The sequence below is a fragment of the Anopheles aquasalis genome, chromosome 2 (assembly GCF_943734665.1).
Source record: "Anopheles aquasalis chromosome 2, idAnoAquaMG_Q_19, whole genome shotgun sequence".
Taxonomy (NCBI): Eukaryota; Metazoa; Arthropoda; class Insecta; order Diptera; family Culicidae; genus Anopheles; species Anopheles aquasalis.
The window spans coordinates 89,625,647-89,641,702 of NC_064877.1; the positions used below are offsets into that span (position 1 = coordinate 89,625,647).

Here is a 16,056-nt window from a genome sequence, read left to right on the forward strand (position 1 = left end):
CTCGTGTGGCATGTTGTTTTTATTGGTTTAACGGTTTGGTTTAACGGATGGAGACTTTCGTTCACCAGAGAAGGTCGTTTCAATTGACCGAAGACCGAAGTAGCTTATTGGATTAGAGATGCTACCACCGGAGTGTCAGCTACACCCGGTTGATATTTGCAAAATGCCGGTTCGTAGCATTTCATTTCCAAAACGATCGTACCAAGAACCGTTAGCTTTCATTTTAGTTTGAAACAAATGAAAACGATATTAAAAAAAGACTATTCAATGTAGCAAGGTCAAAATGAGGCAGATGAAACAGTGAGCAAAGCGAGAACGTTAAATTTCCTTCAAAGGAATTGTATAGACTTTGCCATCAATCATCTCTCTCGAGAGTGCGAGCAACGTGCCAAACAGCATACAGGGTGAAAATTGAATCACTTACCACCCGTTTTATGTTATTCTTCGGCGAAGAAGAATTCAGACCAGCCAGTGGGAGGGGTGTGGGTTTTATCATTCGTTTTCTTTTCCGTTGGAAAAGCGCCGTACACTCAACAAACAAAACTGTCTTCAAAATGGAAGTTTCATTCAAGTAGTTTATCTGTGGGAAAGAGAGAAACAAAAATTGAAGCATAGAACATACAGATGATGGATTGGGTTGGGAGATGAAGTTTGAGATGCGATGCAGCGGTAGCTAATTAATCAGACTAAACAATTTGCCAGTGGCCACTGAAACGAGAAAAAGATACACAGCAGTGAAGCGATGATGGTTTCCACGAGCTGAGAATAATCAATTCCGAGTATCGTTTGGAAGGAACCCGCATAAAACGATTGTCTTGATGAGCAAAGCCGGGAGCAAGCAAATGTTTATCGACTGCACACTGTCTTGCAGTGCTGCAGCATTGTACCCACATCTTGGCACTCCTTGGCTGATGAGTACCGGTGTGATGAAGTTGCTTTTATGCACTGCTTTCAGGATGCGAAATCGTGCCAAAGTTTCCCGGTAGGATAGCGTAAGGCCAACAATTACGAATACGTTTGCCACGTTCTCGGCGAGCAGCAGCATAAAGAGCGCAGGCGAAAGTCTTTGCTTGCAGAGAAGTTTTTTTATGGCCCACGTATCTACCTTTTTCTAGATGACCTCGCTTATCAAGAGATGGAAGAAAAGCATGCTGCCGATAGATGGACACCAAGTCTGGCCGACGTTCACGCTTCGACGCCACCGCACCCAAGTTTAATTGAATTGGAACAGTCTACGAAATGGGGTGAATTGTGATATTGAGCCAAGTTGCGGAAAACCCATTTCTTTCACTACACAACAAACAAAAAGCAACAAATGTGATGATAGGAAGATGTTTTATAGAAAGCTGCATGGGATTGAAGAAAGCTATCGAAACAGTGAAAAAGGAACACTTTTAATTTTCGCAACTGAGGTCGCGCATCAGTATTTGCCGATAAACTTTAAACGCATCTTGCTATTGCAATCACCTTAAGCTAATTTTATATTTTTCTATCGCCCAAGCGAATCATCGCAACGACGAATACACTAGAAACACATTGTTGCGAAGAAGACACGTTTGTCGACAATGTGGGAGAGCGATTCGCATAAGAACTGACTTTCAGTAGCGCCATAGATGGTAGATAGCAGTGTGCTATTTGATGCACGAAAGCTGCATTGCATGATTGCATCGTGCAAGTAACATTTGCCGGTTACATCCTTGTTCCATTACTAACCACAGCCAGCGAGCCATTAAAGGCGATGATCTCGCTCGTACCATTGAAAGAGCACCGAAGATACATCTGCATCCTATAGGAAATGATGGCGACCATATGTGTGATACCGATTTTTTTACCATAATGGATGGAAGCCCGAGATACGTAGTCAATACGTTGCGTTCGGTTGCACTAGTCCGACGTAATCGTAAGACCAGCGGTCAGTAAAATGGCGAAAATCATAGTAACCTTTCGTTGCCACTAGTTACCACTCTTGCGATGATGATATCCGCTATGAAACTCCAGAATCACCCTTTACCGTGGTGTTAGATATAACGCTGCATCTCACCTAAAAGAACACACTGTCTGTCTCGTGATGGGCCCGTGGTCAAGCGGTTTCCGGTACTTTACGACGCACCGGTCCGGAGATAGATGGTAGCATTCGTCGTTTGAAAAATGGCCTCACAAATCAGCTTGTGTGATGTGAATGGATGAATTGCAGATGACATCCTTCCATCCGGGTTTTGTATGAAAATATGCAACAACGGTGTTTCTGTGAGTGACAGAAATGGAACAAATGATCGTAATATCTGGCGACAAAAGGGCAAATGGTGCAAGTGGCCGAAGGTCGTGGATGGAATGCATCCGCCAAACGATTGATCTATAGCCGCCTGTGCACAGAACTGCCACACCGCGCCTGAAGGCGGTTGATGACGCTGCAATTAATCATTTGCCAATCAAAACGGTGCACACAACAACGAATGATTGAGAGAGCTTGGCGGCATGCATGAAGCATTGAGCGCAGTTTTAAAGAAATTGGAAATTGTCTCCATAATTCAATTGATGTTCACATTCAGATTCAGATTAATTAAATATTTGTGCACATATTTGGGCTTTCATTGGATTGCTTTTAATTGGAATTGCTTCCCTTGGAAGGATGCTGATTTCCGATCGCAGATGATTTAATCAGTCACTAATTGTTGTTTTAACGGAATTTCTCCTGTTGTTTCTATTGTTATATGAATGCATGCGACGAATCGAAGCAATGTAGACCACATGACTAAGGAGCATAATTCCTGTCATTAGCATTAACAAACCCTTATCGCTGTGGGACGAACATTTCGAAGCATTCGTTCGAATCACTTTTTAGGTGGAAAAAGGAAAGCCGTTCACACAACCAACCGTGTGTCGGTTCTATTATTTGCTTCGTACATAATTCATTAACAAACATACAAATAAATGTGACCGAATACAGGTTGAGTCAACGCTCTCTCCGAATTCCATGCTGATTGGTCCCCGTGGGCTGGCGGTCGTGAAGCATGGGTCTACCAATGTTTTCCTCGGTTCGTTTGTCCAAATATTATGCTACCCACCAAACGGTGCAGGAGCGAATGAGTGACAGTGTGTGCGTGTGCTATATCTTCAAACGAATATAGATTTAGCTCGGGAATTATGCGGGATTTGTGCAAATAAGGCTTGCCAAACCAATGGAATGGAAGAAGGATGCAGGGGACCAGTTCAACAGTTTCACAATTTTCTGACGTCCTTTCGGAGTATGCCTTTTGGAGTATGCTTGGGGTTTCAAACTCGCGGTCCGCAAAATTATTTTGTGCAACCCTTGTATGTATGTTGAGTTTCGACATTACTTATATGTACAATTTAAATTTATGCTATGCATATGTTGGAAATGAAGATTGGTAATATAGCTGTAATGACGGTAGTGTTTGAAAAATTTAATGAAGAAACATTTTTTCAACATTTCAACATTCACCACATAAGGACGTTTGAGATCCATGGGTTATTTAACCGTTTAAAATGCTATTACAAACTCCTGAGTTTACCGGCTACCTGGCGCCTCCATTTCGAAGGGCGCCTCCATCATCGGGTTTCGGCAACGGAGCTACACCATTTCGTATTCCCGGTGCTGAGACCCGTTTTGTAATTGCCTTTACCTCTCGGGCACCGGCACCCGTTGGGCTTTGGTGGGAAAACAGCAAATGAAAGCCATGCAGCTAATATGAGTTTGAGATCCCTACTTTAGTCGATAAGCGATGCAGAGGTGGTGTCTGGCATATGTTGGACTCTTATCGGAATACACTCCCACAACGAGCTCTAGAGAGCGCTGGCTTGATGCTAAATTATTGATAAGATTACCACACGGCACAGCTTCGTGTATCGCGTGCTCATCGCTCATCGATTTGTGCCCTTTCCCGGGCCGAGGCGACTAAGGGGTTTATTTTCTAGGCGGAAAGAGGATCAAACACGTTCGAAACTTCCCTTGATTTGCATCATCATCATCACCTTGCTGCACCTGGCGCATAGATACACACGAGAAGCTGGACCAATACACTGGCACATAAATACCGCAGGTCGCGAGACGCTAGCTCTCGGGTACTCATTGGGTATTATCTCGCGAAATGTTATTTACGTAGACCTCGCATAGAGGAGAGTGTGCCCCGTTTTATCACGATCGATAACGCCAGCGCGCTCTCACCGGTGTTGCTACTGCTGGTGCTGTCACATAGGCATCAGGATCGAATAACCGCTCAGCCTGGAGACCTCGAGTGTCCATAAAAAGAGGCTTAACGGACTGCCGGAACGCCCGCGATGTGTGACGCAATGTCGACACAGACACACCGGGTACGATCCATCCTCGCCATCGTGGTTATTTCCGGAAAATCTGGCAACCCCCATGCTGCTCTATATGCGCGTACGGACCCCATTCTGGCAGTAATCAGCCGGGCCCGGTGTTCACTCGGTCGGCAAACAGTCTCAACTGATTAGTGAAGCAACGCCACTCGTCGTTGTCGTCGTCAGCCACGAAATGGGAGGAAGTTGATTTAAAAGGACACATCCTACACATGCGGCATCTCCAAACACACCATTGTCATTGTGGTGGATGCTTGTACCAGCAGTCACAGTCCTGCATTTGCTGTGGAATGATTTGTGAGCGGATTCCATTTGCACCAGCCCTACAACTTGCTCCCGGACCCTGTGCCAGCATGCGGTGATCCTTTCTTCGAAGGATGTTCGGAGCCCGGAAGGAGCCACCCGGACGCGCATTTGCATAAGCGGAACACGCTGCAGAAAGCCTTTTGGCGTATAATTTAATTCCGGAATGATTTTACCCGGGAATTTGCATGAAATAACACATAGAGCAGCGGTGGTTTAATTATTTTGCGGTCTCATTCTCTTGACAAATATTCAGGGACAGGCCGTTTTGCTCCTCGTTTGCAACGGACGAATGGATCTCTCCAGCTCGCACACATAATATATCACTCTTGATTTTAGTTTTTTTTTTCTTACGAAACGCGCTCCTAACGGGTATGTAAACGCTTTGGCCACCGCTATTGCTATGTGGCCTTTATCGTCACACCCAAAAGCTGCCGCAGCGACACCACCATATGCTCCCCAATCGCCCTAATAATTATATGCACGTAATCAAACTGATAATGTGAGACGCGGCTAATGCAGCAGTTAGTGTACGGTTGGGAGGAGATGCCTTTGCGATCGATAATCGATTGACGGCCAAATTAATGCCGTGAAAAGGCTAGCTAATCGGCTCGTATTTGTGGAAAAGTTTTCCTCCGTACGTGATGGGTGTTTGAAATTAATTTCGAAACAATTAGCTGTCGGTTTGGGAGTTCGGTGTGATACCACGAGGAAGGTTGGACATATTCACGGTTAGAGGAAGAGGAATTCATAACCTTATTCCCCTCTTCGCGATCCAGACAAGCGGTCGCACGAGCGTCATGGGGTGCTGCGTCGTGTCGTGTTGTGAGAAGCTTTATTTTTAGCACGCGCGAGAGCACGCGGTGTTTGTTTGACGTTTCTTACGCATACACGATCGCTATATGCAGACGGTGGAGGCGCGGAGCGTGGTGTGGGAGCATATAAGGCCGCGTGGCCTTTCACCATGCTCCGAATGGGTCAGCGAACTTCTGAGTCTGAGTTTCGGAAATTCACGCAACATGCCAACCGACACGCGGCGCGGTGCTAACCGGAAGTGACACACACAGCAGTCAGTTCATGTTCCTTCCATTCCAGCGTGTCTAGGGGTGCACACTGGTGTGTTACCATGTCAAAGCGACACGTCTCCCACTCATTGCCCCCAGGCACCAACACTCATTATATGCCATCGCGGTACGAAACCCTCCACACTCGCGGTGTGATGGTATCAGACACATCGTGCTGTGAAAGGGTTATCGATAGTGCATCCTGTGGTGCATGGAAGTATGTAATTGGATATTCCTACAAACCAGCTTCCTCGCCACGAGGGTGCTTGTAATGATTGTACAGAGGGATGATAGCATTGGTGCAATGTTTGGGGTTTCTATTTGAAGGGTGCAGCAGCAGCAGCAGCTGATCGATTCCCTTCGTGAGGAAATGTTTTGAATTGTTTGATGAACTCCCAGTCCATTTTTAATCGAGGTGCCAGCTAGCACGCCTTCACAAGACTAGGTTGGATCGAAAAGGTTCACATTCTAAGCATCAACTCGGTGCTGAAGAATGAAGAAATTCACCAATTCAGAAAGTAAACCTTCAAATCTTACTTAAATAATCGATGGAACGCTTTTGAATCCATAAACCGAAAGCAAGCCATCAACTAGCAATGGCTTCAACCAGGGGCAGTCTTACCTTATGGTTCACAATCGCTCGCTTGCTCGTTCGGCACATAACGGTGATGAACAATATTTACAGAAGCAATAAATTGCCTCCACTATCTAGAATATATACGCCAGTAGAGCGAGACAAATCGTAAAAAGGATGTCACAAACCTAGGGAATGCGTTTCAGTCAAGGTTCACCGGCAGAAGAGCCTTTGCATGCCTGAGTGTATGTGTGGCATATGCAGGACGAGGGGAAAACCATAAAACATTAAGCACACAATTCATCACTTTTTATCCAAGCGACACATAGTCACACACATATACAGACATGCGGAATGGAAGGATAGTGCTCAGCAAATGGCACACTCGGCAGGATGGTGCTGCACCATCGAATGCATCATTTATGCATACTTTGCTCTGACTCCGACCTTCCCCAGCAAAGCCTCCTGCGACAGAACACCGATAAGCATAGCATTTTCTGGCCTCATTTCCATACGCCACTCGTGCGGGATGGTGTCCCTCCGATCCGACTGCAGAAGAGTACGCTGGCGGTGGCTGCTGGACGGAATAATGTCCCCGAAAATTCCCGACAGCTTGTGGTTGAAAACTCCGGACGAAACAACCGAGCATCCGAGGCGAGCATAAAGTGCATAAAATGGACAACAACAACAAAAAAAACGGGGCGAGCCACTCTGCGATTTCGACAGCAAAAAAGTGGGCCATCAATTCTCAAACAGCCTGCCGTCAGTTTGGTTAGAAACGAAACTTCACCAAAAAGCGAATCTTAATTTTAAATGACAAAAATAAACAAACTTGCGACGGGATGCTGTATGCTTGTATATTCCTTTGCACCACGGATGCTATCTAGCAAGGACACTTTTAATCCACCCAAGGATCATGCACTCCGACAATCCTGCCGTGCAACCGGGACTGGATTTGCATAAGTTTTGTCATTTTTTTTTTTATTTGCTTTCATCAGACTTTTCCTAGCTCCTACAAATTTTGAATGCAGCACGACAGGCACATGAAGCTTCTTTACGGAGACATTTCGTCACGGCATCATAAGACTGTAGGCGGCGGAGCGGTGTCCTTTGGCGTACACCGATTGACATACAAACGACAAATGGGAGGCTCTCAGTCGGTTCCCATCTTTCATTTCTGTTTCTGATTAGTTTGTACAGCCCTTTGGCCCAAACCGGCTTCGGTTCTTTGCTCAAAGCATCAAAATCAAGCCCTTGGCCAGCCAGACATTATGTTCTCCTTCTCTCGCTTTCTTCAACAAAAGTTCATTTAAAACGAACCCCCAAAGAACTGCCCCGTTTTCCACTGGACGTCACTAACCATTCTTTGCCGAAGGAGTTTGCGGAGAACTTGATTCGAGTCCAATTTGCGCCTAGGATGACGCAAGGAACAATTCCGTTTCTTGGAAAATGACCAATTTCTTTCCATCAGCCGTCCCAACTGTCGTCATATTCTGCTTGAAACTTGCACGTCTGCTTCAACAAAGGGAGACAAGTTTGATGGTGTGCAATTTGGAACGTTGGTTTCGTGGTATGAAGGCATGGGGCTGCCGGGGCCTCTTCTATCTCCTGAGTCTGTGCAGCGCATCACAAACCGTTAGATCTCCCAGTGTACGCGGCATTACAGCGCCAATACTGGATCATCGCGAATCATCAGAAGACTACTGGAACCAGCCCGATCATAAGGCTTAAGAGGGACTTTCGGCACGACAAAACTTTCCCAATCTATCCTTCAAATCATCGCCAGTGGCCAGTGGATTTTGTCCGCAGACGCTCAGCTTGTACACGCAAGTCTTCATCGGACTGTTTTGTCTGGAAGAAACAACGAAAGCAACCGCAGCAGTTGCGACGTTTCGACTGGTTTAGAGCAAAATACCGAAGAGGGTACCCAGAGCACAAACGCGTTTGGTGCAGCAATGAGTGCTCCACGTGTGTGCCTGTGTGAGTCGGTTTGAGTTTACAGTCGAATATTGAGGAGAACCCCAAAAATAGATACTCGGATATTCACAAATTCTATTTTAGAAATTTTTTGAACTCCCATCACCAGAGCGCCCATCATGACCATCATCTTCATCGGTATCATCGCGCCAGCGTGTACTAGTAGGTGGTTGGTGTTTGACTTTGGTTCATGAACACCTATGGCCTCGGCCGTATTGGAATAGTGATTGGACAACACTCCGATAGACAGGGAAAGCGTTTGAAAATCATGATCCACAGCGCAGAAGTGCATCGTTAAAACGATTGCGTACTAATTATGCTTTTCCTAGAAATATTGCGATATTATACAATACGTTTGTAGTATAAATATTCTCACCCAACCGCTGACCCTACACGCTCCAATTGAAACCGGTGTCCGCAATTTACGGATCATTAACCCCTTGTTAATGATTTGCATCCGCAACGGATGACAATAGCGACTAATCCTCACTAGACGCCGTCCACTGCCGATGCCGCCGAAATCGATTGCACATAATCCTTTGATCCAATTCGGGACGCTTTTTTGTTGCGCCCGGCCACATCCCAAAGATCCTAAACCCTGGAACAACCACTAATGACCATTTAATCCAATCCTAGGGGCACTACGAAGGAAGTTCATAAAAATAAACCGAATCCAGGGCCAGGCCATAGAAGCCGAACACGATACTTTGCTAATTTTATCGCCGTACCATAAATTTGCCGATTGAACATTAATGAATCCTTGCGCTCACAAATGAAGGGGGGGGGGGGGGGGTCACAAGGAGATGCAATCGAGTTGCGCTATCGAGTGGAGGTAGTGTGAATGATGTTGTCTCTTAATGGTACTACATTATATGCATTATGCGATGGAGAAGATGGGGAAGAGCACATCTATTCTTGCGCGTTCCATTCCATCGAAAGCGAATATCAAAAAGGGTCAAAGCTTCAAGCGACACACAAAATGAGAGGGCATAATAACAGTAAATTGTGCCGGGAAACGATGTGGTAGGATGTCCAATTTGAGCACCAACACAAAACGAATATCCTCGATTCATTAATCTTTGGTCTAGGAAGCGTCTGACATACCAGCGGGCAGCATGACTCGAACTCGGCTCCAATTTAGCAAAGTGGTTGATCCGCTGTAGGCCGTAGGACCGTAGGCTATAGGATGCTATATCCGATATGCAGATCGTTCGCAGTGCTTGGTGAAATTTGTGTATCTATAAACAGTGATCACTTTGGCGCGATACAACCAACCAAACACCTCCAAACCAGACCCATCAAAGGGGCGCAACCACAACGCCACAGTTTCAGATAGAGATAGAGAGCGAGGGAGCGAGCGAACGAACGAGTGAGTGAGTAAGTGAGTGAGCGAGTGTGTGGTGTTTCCACGCCGTGGAAAATAAGGAAAAGATAAAAATAAAGCGCGAACTCACCTATAATAATAAATACATGCAGAAACTCGTACGCCCCTTTCGAAACGTGCGGCTTCTCTTCTCTTCTGGGGGAAGAATAAGCAGGGGAGCGAACAAACCGGCGCGAATAAGGGGTCCACCACCTTTAGGAACACACCGGCGGGAATACACCGTCACGCTGCGTCGCTTCGGGTATTAATAATAATTGAATAAATACAACTAGCTTTGCCTGCATGAGGATACCTATATTTAGCGGGATTTGGGTTTTTGGATCGGGCGCAATACGAATACGGATAACTATTTCTTTTTGGAATCGAGGAGTCGAGCGAGGCGGGGAATCAAAATCGATTACAATGAAACTAGGCATCCAGCGCGGCCCAGCCACTCGCTACCTGGATCCAATACCCTACGCTCATCAGTTCAATGTTGAAAATTCCATTCCTTGGCCCCGATTATGTAACCGAGTTTTGTTCCTTTTTTGCGAGAGAAAATGTTTGTTTTCGATATTTTTTAGAGAAAACACTCGCACATGCCATCTGTGCGTGCTGAACCATCCAAGCTCGTTGCTACAGTACACGCAACAGCACCACCAGCAGCTGATGCTCGATCGTAGTGAGCCGGAAACCTCAGCAGCAGCAGCAGCACCACGTGTTGCATTTGGAGCACGAACTTCGAACGAACCTACTTCCGTGATTCTATTTTTCGTCTTAGCCCTTCACTACTTCACTGGGCACTCTTGACACTTAATCTGACCCAGCCCACCCTGGGCGTGCCCCTGAAACCGTGGTTTTTCTGGGAGCAATTGGCTAAAGCTACATTCTCACACACCTCTCTTACGGCACACGCCGAGTATGGTGCGCCGATGGTTTTCCTGGAACGGTGACACAAGATCACAAAGATGTGGCCCACAAACACAGACACGATCATGCACGCACGTGGAAAAATGGGAGCGACGGTAAAACAGAGACAGACGGCGCGACAGAGAGACCGAGAAACCGAGATGAACGCAACGGGATACGAAACTCGCCAAGATCGTGCAAACGCAAGAATAAGGAAAAACGAAAAACCAGCCGGGCAAGGTTTGCCGGTCGGGGAAAAAGACCCTCGCTAAAGGAGCGCACACCTACGACACCCGTTGGCGGTTAACGTACGACTGCTCCCGGCGCAAGCGGTGACGGACATGATTCCCTACGGCCAACCGCGCTATGCTGGCAAGGAACCCGCACGAAACACACGCACACACGGCCGCAGCACAACGGAGGAGTAGTCCGCACGACCACATGGTCATGGTCAGTCATCAACGTGGGTTGATGGCGTCACACGGTTTGTACTTCGTGCTGACTAGTTATGAGGTGAAAATGGTGAGTTTACTATGCTAGGAATGGCAAACGAAATACTTTAAACACGGATTTTCCTCTCAATTCATCCATCTGTGTACAACGAATTGGATTTTTACCAGTTTACCTCCGAAATCCTTATGATTATGAGGCTCATGTTTCAAGCAAAATCAATAAGAAAATGTTAAAATTAGCGGCATTTTTTTCCAGTATTTTCGTTGTAACTGTTGAATACCTGTATTACAGAGTGAGTTTCCGATATTTAAGACCGTTAAGGACTGCGTAAGCGATCGGCTTAAACCCACACAGTTCGTTGATTCAATCCAATTATTCCAAATGCAGGAAGTAACCACTAACCACTTCAAATCCAGCGCGTAAGTTACCACACTGGATACCGCTCTGGCAGCATGGCGCCCCCATAAGAATATTGATAAAACAGCAGGAGCCTTGCTGCGCCGCTTTTGTGCTGGTGTTGTTAATACACTTTGTAGCAGAGTGTGGATAAAGCTAATTAACAACCACCGGTACAAAGGAACGGCCTCACACGAACACGGCACGGTTAATGACCTCCGAACGAACTCCCTCCTTTGGTGTGTGACCCCTAATCCTACGGTGGAAGGACTGTGGCACATTTGAAATGGATACGCGGTTACGATCCCTAAGAACACCGAGCACAACAGTGACGTTGGCGCGAGAGTGTTACGATACGCCATACTGACCGTATGCGGCGTCGTTCGACCATCTTCCTGAATCAACAAAAGTGGTGAGCGCGGGGTAATAATATGTCCGGACAGCCATACCTCTGCCGTGCGGAAGCCGTACCAGTTACGGGAAAAAGCGACACCCATACCGGTTGGTTGGTGGCTCGCTTAAGGTCGTTCCAGTCTCTGCATCGATGCATAAGAACCAAGCCGGACTGTCACATACATCCACAGGGTGGTCTGGACGGTTTATTGATCCCTTGGCTCATGCTAAAGTGTCCTTCGAGTCGGGTGTGTATTGAGGAGACAAATACGTACGTACGTCAATTGTGATAAATAGGAGTCGACACTTTGGATGGCCCAACAGAGTGGCTTGATATGAAGAGGACAAAAAAAACAAAGCAACCAACGACCGATTAGCTAACTGACCGGTCTATGGAAACTACAAAGGTGACCAGATGGTTGCTTCCGAATCAGCCCAAATTGCACATTAGTTTGCCCGCACTGCAATATAGCCGTCGTAATGCAATTTAATGGATATGATCCTTTGGCCATTTTGGGAGCACCGAACAGCAATAAAACGCAATCCCTGCGCCCTGGTAGGTCATTGCTGCATTCCTTTACTAGTATGTTTACTCTGCCAGCAACGGAAATTGAAATTCAGACATGCAGAGCATTTATGCTTTCATGGATTGAACCTTTACGTGCCCAGCAGTATGTCTTCGGACGTGCCTTGCATGCCAACCGAGCACGGCTGTTACGATTACCATATCTTCATGATATCCTAATCCAGTTTTCCCTGTGAACGGACATTTTTAGCCATCATCCGATTCGTTCATTTATAGCAGTTTGATTTTCTATTTACAACTAAACCGACATCACTGCCACGATACAACACGATAGCGACGTCACTGCCACGACCCACCTAATGCCACGCCACGACAACTAATTTAGGAAGCAAATGCCTCAAGGACCGCGGCCTAGCGTAATGTTGCAGCGTAAATAATTTCTCCGAAATAACGATATCCGTTCGTACCTCCAGGAAACCCAACACGTTTTGGGTGCGCCAGCATCGAATGCGAATATAATCGCCATAAATAGGTTCTTCTCTCAAGGGAGCTGGCCTCCACCTTTTTCCTATCAATCGAACCACACATAGCAGCAGCAGCAGCATCCGTGCATCCACTGGATGGCGGGTTTACCGGGTCACAGGTTTCGAGATGTTCAGATTTGTCGAAGGCCATCTGAGCCTTTGTCGACGACATTGTCCAACAGGAGTGTGTCTGGAGTACCGGAGGAGAAAACGTGGAGGATGAGGATTCCATTTGAAAAAAAAGGCTCGTGCGGCTGCATTGAGAAGAAACGGGCTCAAGACTTGGCATTCTGCCATCTCCATCGGCTCCATTGGCATCCCGAGGCACACGGGTGATGAGCGCCAAACTAAGAATGGCGCACACGAAGGCTCCCGGGACTCTGGGAGGCTCGGGAGTAAAAACCGGCGTCTCTGCTAAGCTGAATCCTGCATTTGATTGCAGCAAACGGCAAGGAATAAAATGCAATTGCAGCTCTGGCACCAGTCGCAGCAACGAAGCCATGTCGCTAACGAGCCACGCTCGGTCGTCCTTCCATCCTTGCGTTGGCATCGATTTTGCTGGAGCTTTCACTCGTCCTCTCTCTCTCACTTTCTCTCTTTCTCTCTCCCTCGCTCTCGGTGACGGCGACGGTGACTGCAAACTGTGCCACCCGGCCACGCCCGATTTCGGGACAACCGACGCCCAGGATGGTGTGTAGACCACCGGCAGCCAGGCAGGCAGTGTTGGGGGCTGGACAAAAGTTGTGCAATTTACTCTGGCAAACTTTCAACTGAAGCTATTCAGCGAGACGGGATGCTCACTCAAAAACGAAAGCCAAAACCACACGAATCCTTCCAACGTCAACGCCGATCCTTCGCCAGAGACCACCATAAAACGATGATGTGAAAGCGATGTTGTTGCTAGTGCTGCTGCCGGTGCTGGCCGCAACTCCGGAGTTTTGGTGCGAAAAGTTTCACTTCTCCCGACCGACCGGATCCTTCGGTACCCAGCAGGAGGATTGAGCAAGGAAAAGAATTTGCTTCTAAAAGCTCGGCCTCGTCCATGGCGCGTTGCTCAGCTTCTCTCAGGGTGGGGTTTGCAATTTCCGTGCGCATAAAATGTTATTCTTCGTTTCGGGGTCGCTCCGGAGGGTTGTGCAGCATGCATCGCCGGAGTGATGAAAAGCCCTCCACCAGCACCACCATTGTTCGAAACGGTTAGTTTCAAAGGACGCTCACAGTAAAGCTAATGCTGAATGCCTCGGCCCGGCACGGACACGAAGGCGGCACCAGTACTACAATTTATACCGGATGCCAGAAAAGTTTAGCCAATTTTTCTAACAGTACAGACTCATCGAAAGGGTCGCACCGTCGTCAGTATATTGCGTACAGAGAAGGTGGCGGAAATGTGTAGTATTTTGAAAATTACATTTTACTCCCCGCGTACACGTACTTCTCTCTAGGCCAATTTGTTTGCTGTGTTCAACACTTAACTCAATTGTCGCAAGCTAACCTCTTATGAATGGATGCAAAATAATAAAAAAGTGGTAACAGGAATTAAAATACTTACAATATATTTGAGGAATCGAAAAGGTTATTATCTGAAAAGAAATAGAGAGAATGTTTAAAAATATTATTGCCTCACGCATAAAAATTTTCAAAATTTCCCAATCTTCTATTAAACTTCAGCAGTTTCTTTGTCGTCTATTTGGACATCACGATGAACGTATCATACCAAACCCAGAATACATATTTGAACCGTCAATATTGATGAAAAGCGTTCATCCTTGACGATGCCAGCACCGAAGAAGATTGAGAAGGATTTGAAAAAGACAGGAGTATCGTTGGCCCACTTTAGTAAGAAGGGAAACCACGGTTGATCCCAATGAGGCGCTATTTTCCCTCTAGCTGAAGAGAGAAATTGATAGAATCTAATAACATGTAAATAATGTAGCCATCCACTCCTCGCTGGGTGTTCTTTGTCGCGCAATTTTGATGTCGCTCGGGGCTCCCGAAAGAAGATACGCATTGATAGACATGGAAGCTAGGCAGATGAATGATTAAAGTGTTACTATTAAGACACATTTCGCCTTCACCATCGTCGTGATCGATCGGCATGGGTTTGGTTCCAATATAAATCTCCCTCTGCATTCGAGAGTAAATAGCAAAAGTAAGAGACAGCTTTTCCTGCGGGAACTCAATGTTACCTCATTTCAAAGTGGAAATTTAACATAAAAAAGCAGCTTCTTGAAAGGTTTTCCGTTTTATCGTTGGAGTATGCTTTAGTGCTGTCTATTGTTTGTATTCTACAAATAGGGACGTTTGTTGGTGAGCGAAGGTAAAGGTTTGCCCTTTGCTCCACCGCCAGGTAATATTGTCTGTGCTCAACGAGTCGGAAAACTGAACAGCATAATGGCTTCAGCACGCTCTGGACGACTGGGCAGTATCCTGCAACGAGGATTAGCCTTCGCCAATTGGCTTGGCCCTTGGTCCGCACGGTACGGCACAGGGGATACGGCCATTCCGTGCCGATGGATGATTTTCGCAATTTCACCATCCGTTTCGAGAAGGCACCCGAATCCAGTGCTCCATTCACCACACGCCAAGCTCTAGAGGCATCTACAGATCCTTCGGGCTTTGGGAAAATTTATAATTGAGTTTGGCTTTTCAGTCGGTTATTGATACATCGGAACTGGGGACGATGTGGACAGAATGCCGGAAAAGTCCGTGTAAAGCGCAACCAATTCCCGGTGACCAAGATTAAACTATCTAACGAGCAAGATTTGGGCCGGAACGACACGTGATTTCGTCGTGCCCGTCGTTCGATCGTTTCGGCGGTCTTGCTCACCGCAAAGGTCGTTCCTTTATTGAATTTCGATGCAATAATTCAACCTTCAATGATGGGAAATTAGATTGCATTTCCCTTTATCGTTGCGGTGCCACGAGTCGTACGGTCCCGGAGGATGTCGGGCCATAGTCGAGCCGAGTAGGAGTTTGTCTTCGGGCCAGTGTGGTGCCAATAATAAAATGGACCAACGGGCTTAGCCGCAGATCACAAATCGTACGCTCCGACTGATGATGCAACAACTGCCGAGGTGCAACAAACCGGGATACGACTCGGGTCGTCTAGCTGAAAATGGATTATTATTACAAAACCATGACGCTTGTTGCACGCCAGACTGGGGAAGGTTAACACCTTCCGAACAAAGCGGAACCCACAGGATGCATGCAACGGAAAATTTAAGAACAATGCA

General features: G+C 46.7%; 1 protein-coding gene across 2 annotated transcripts in view; it reads right to left on the minus strand.

The window, feature by feature from the left end:
• LOC126570279 (ELAV-like protein 3) overlaps nucleotides 1-10,832 on the minus strand; it is a 23,956-nt gene extending 13,124 nt beyond the window's left edge. For both annotated transcript variants that reach the window (XM_050227914.1, XM_050227913.1), the window contains exons 1-3: nucleotides 10,521-10,832; nucleotides 9,714-9,878; nucleotides 425-580 (exon numbers count right to left, since the gene is read on the minus strand). The gene's annotated coding sequence lies outside the window, so the exon portion shown is untranslated. The remainder of the gene's footprint in view (nucleotides 1-424; nucleotides 581-9,713; nucleotides 9,879-10,520) is intronic.
• Nucleotides 10,833-16,056: the final 5,224 nt, after the last annotated feature.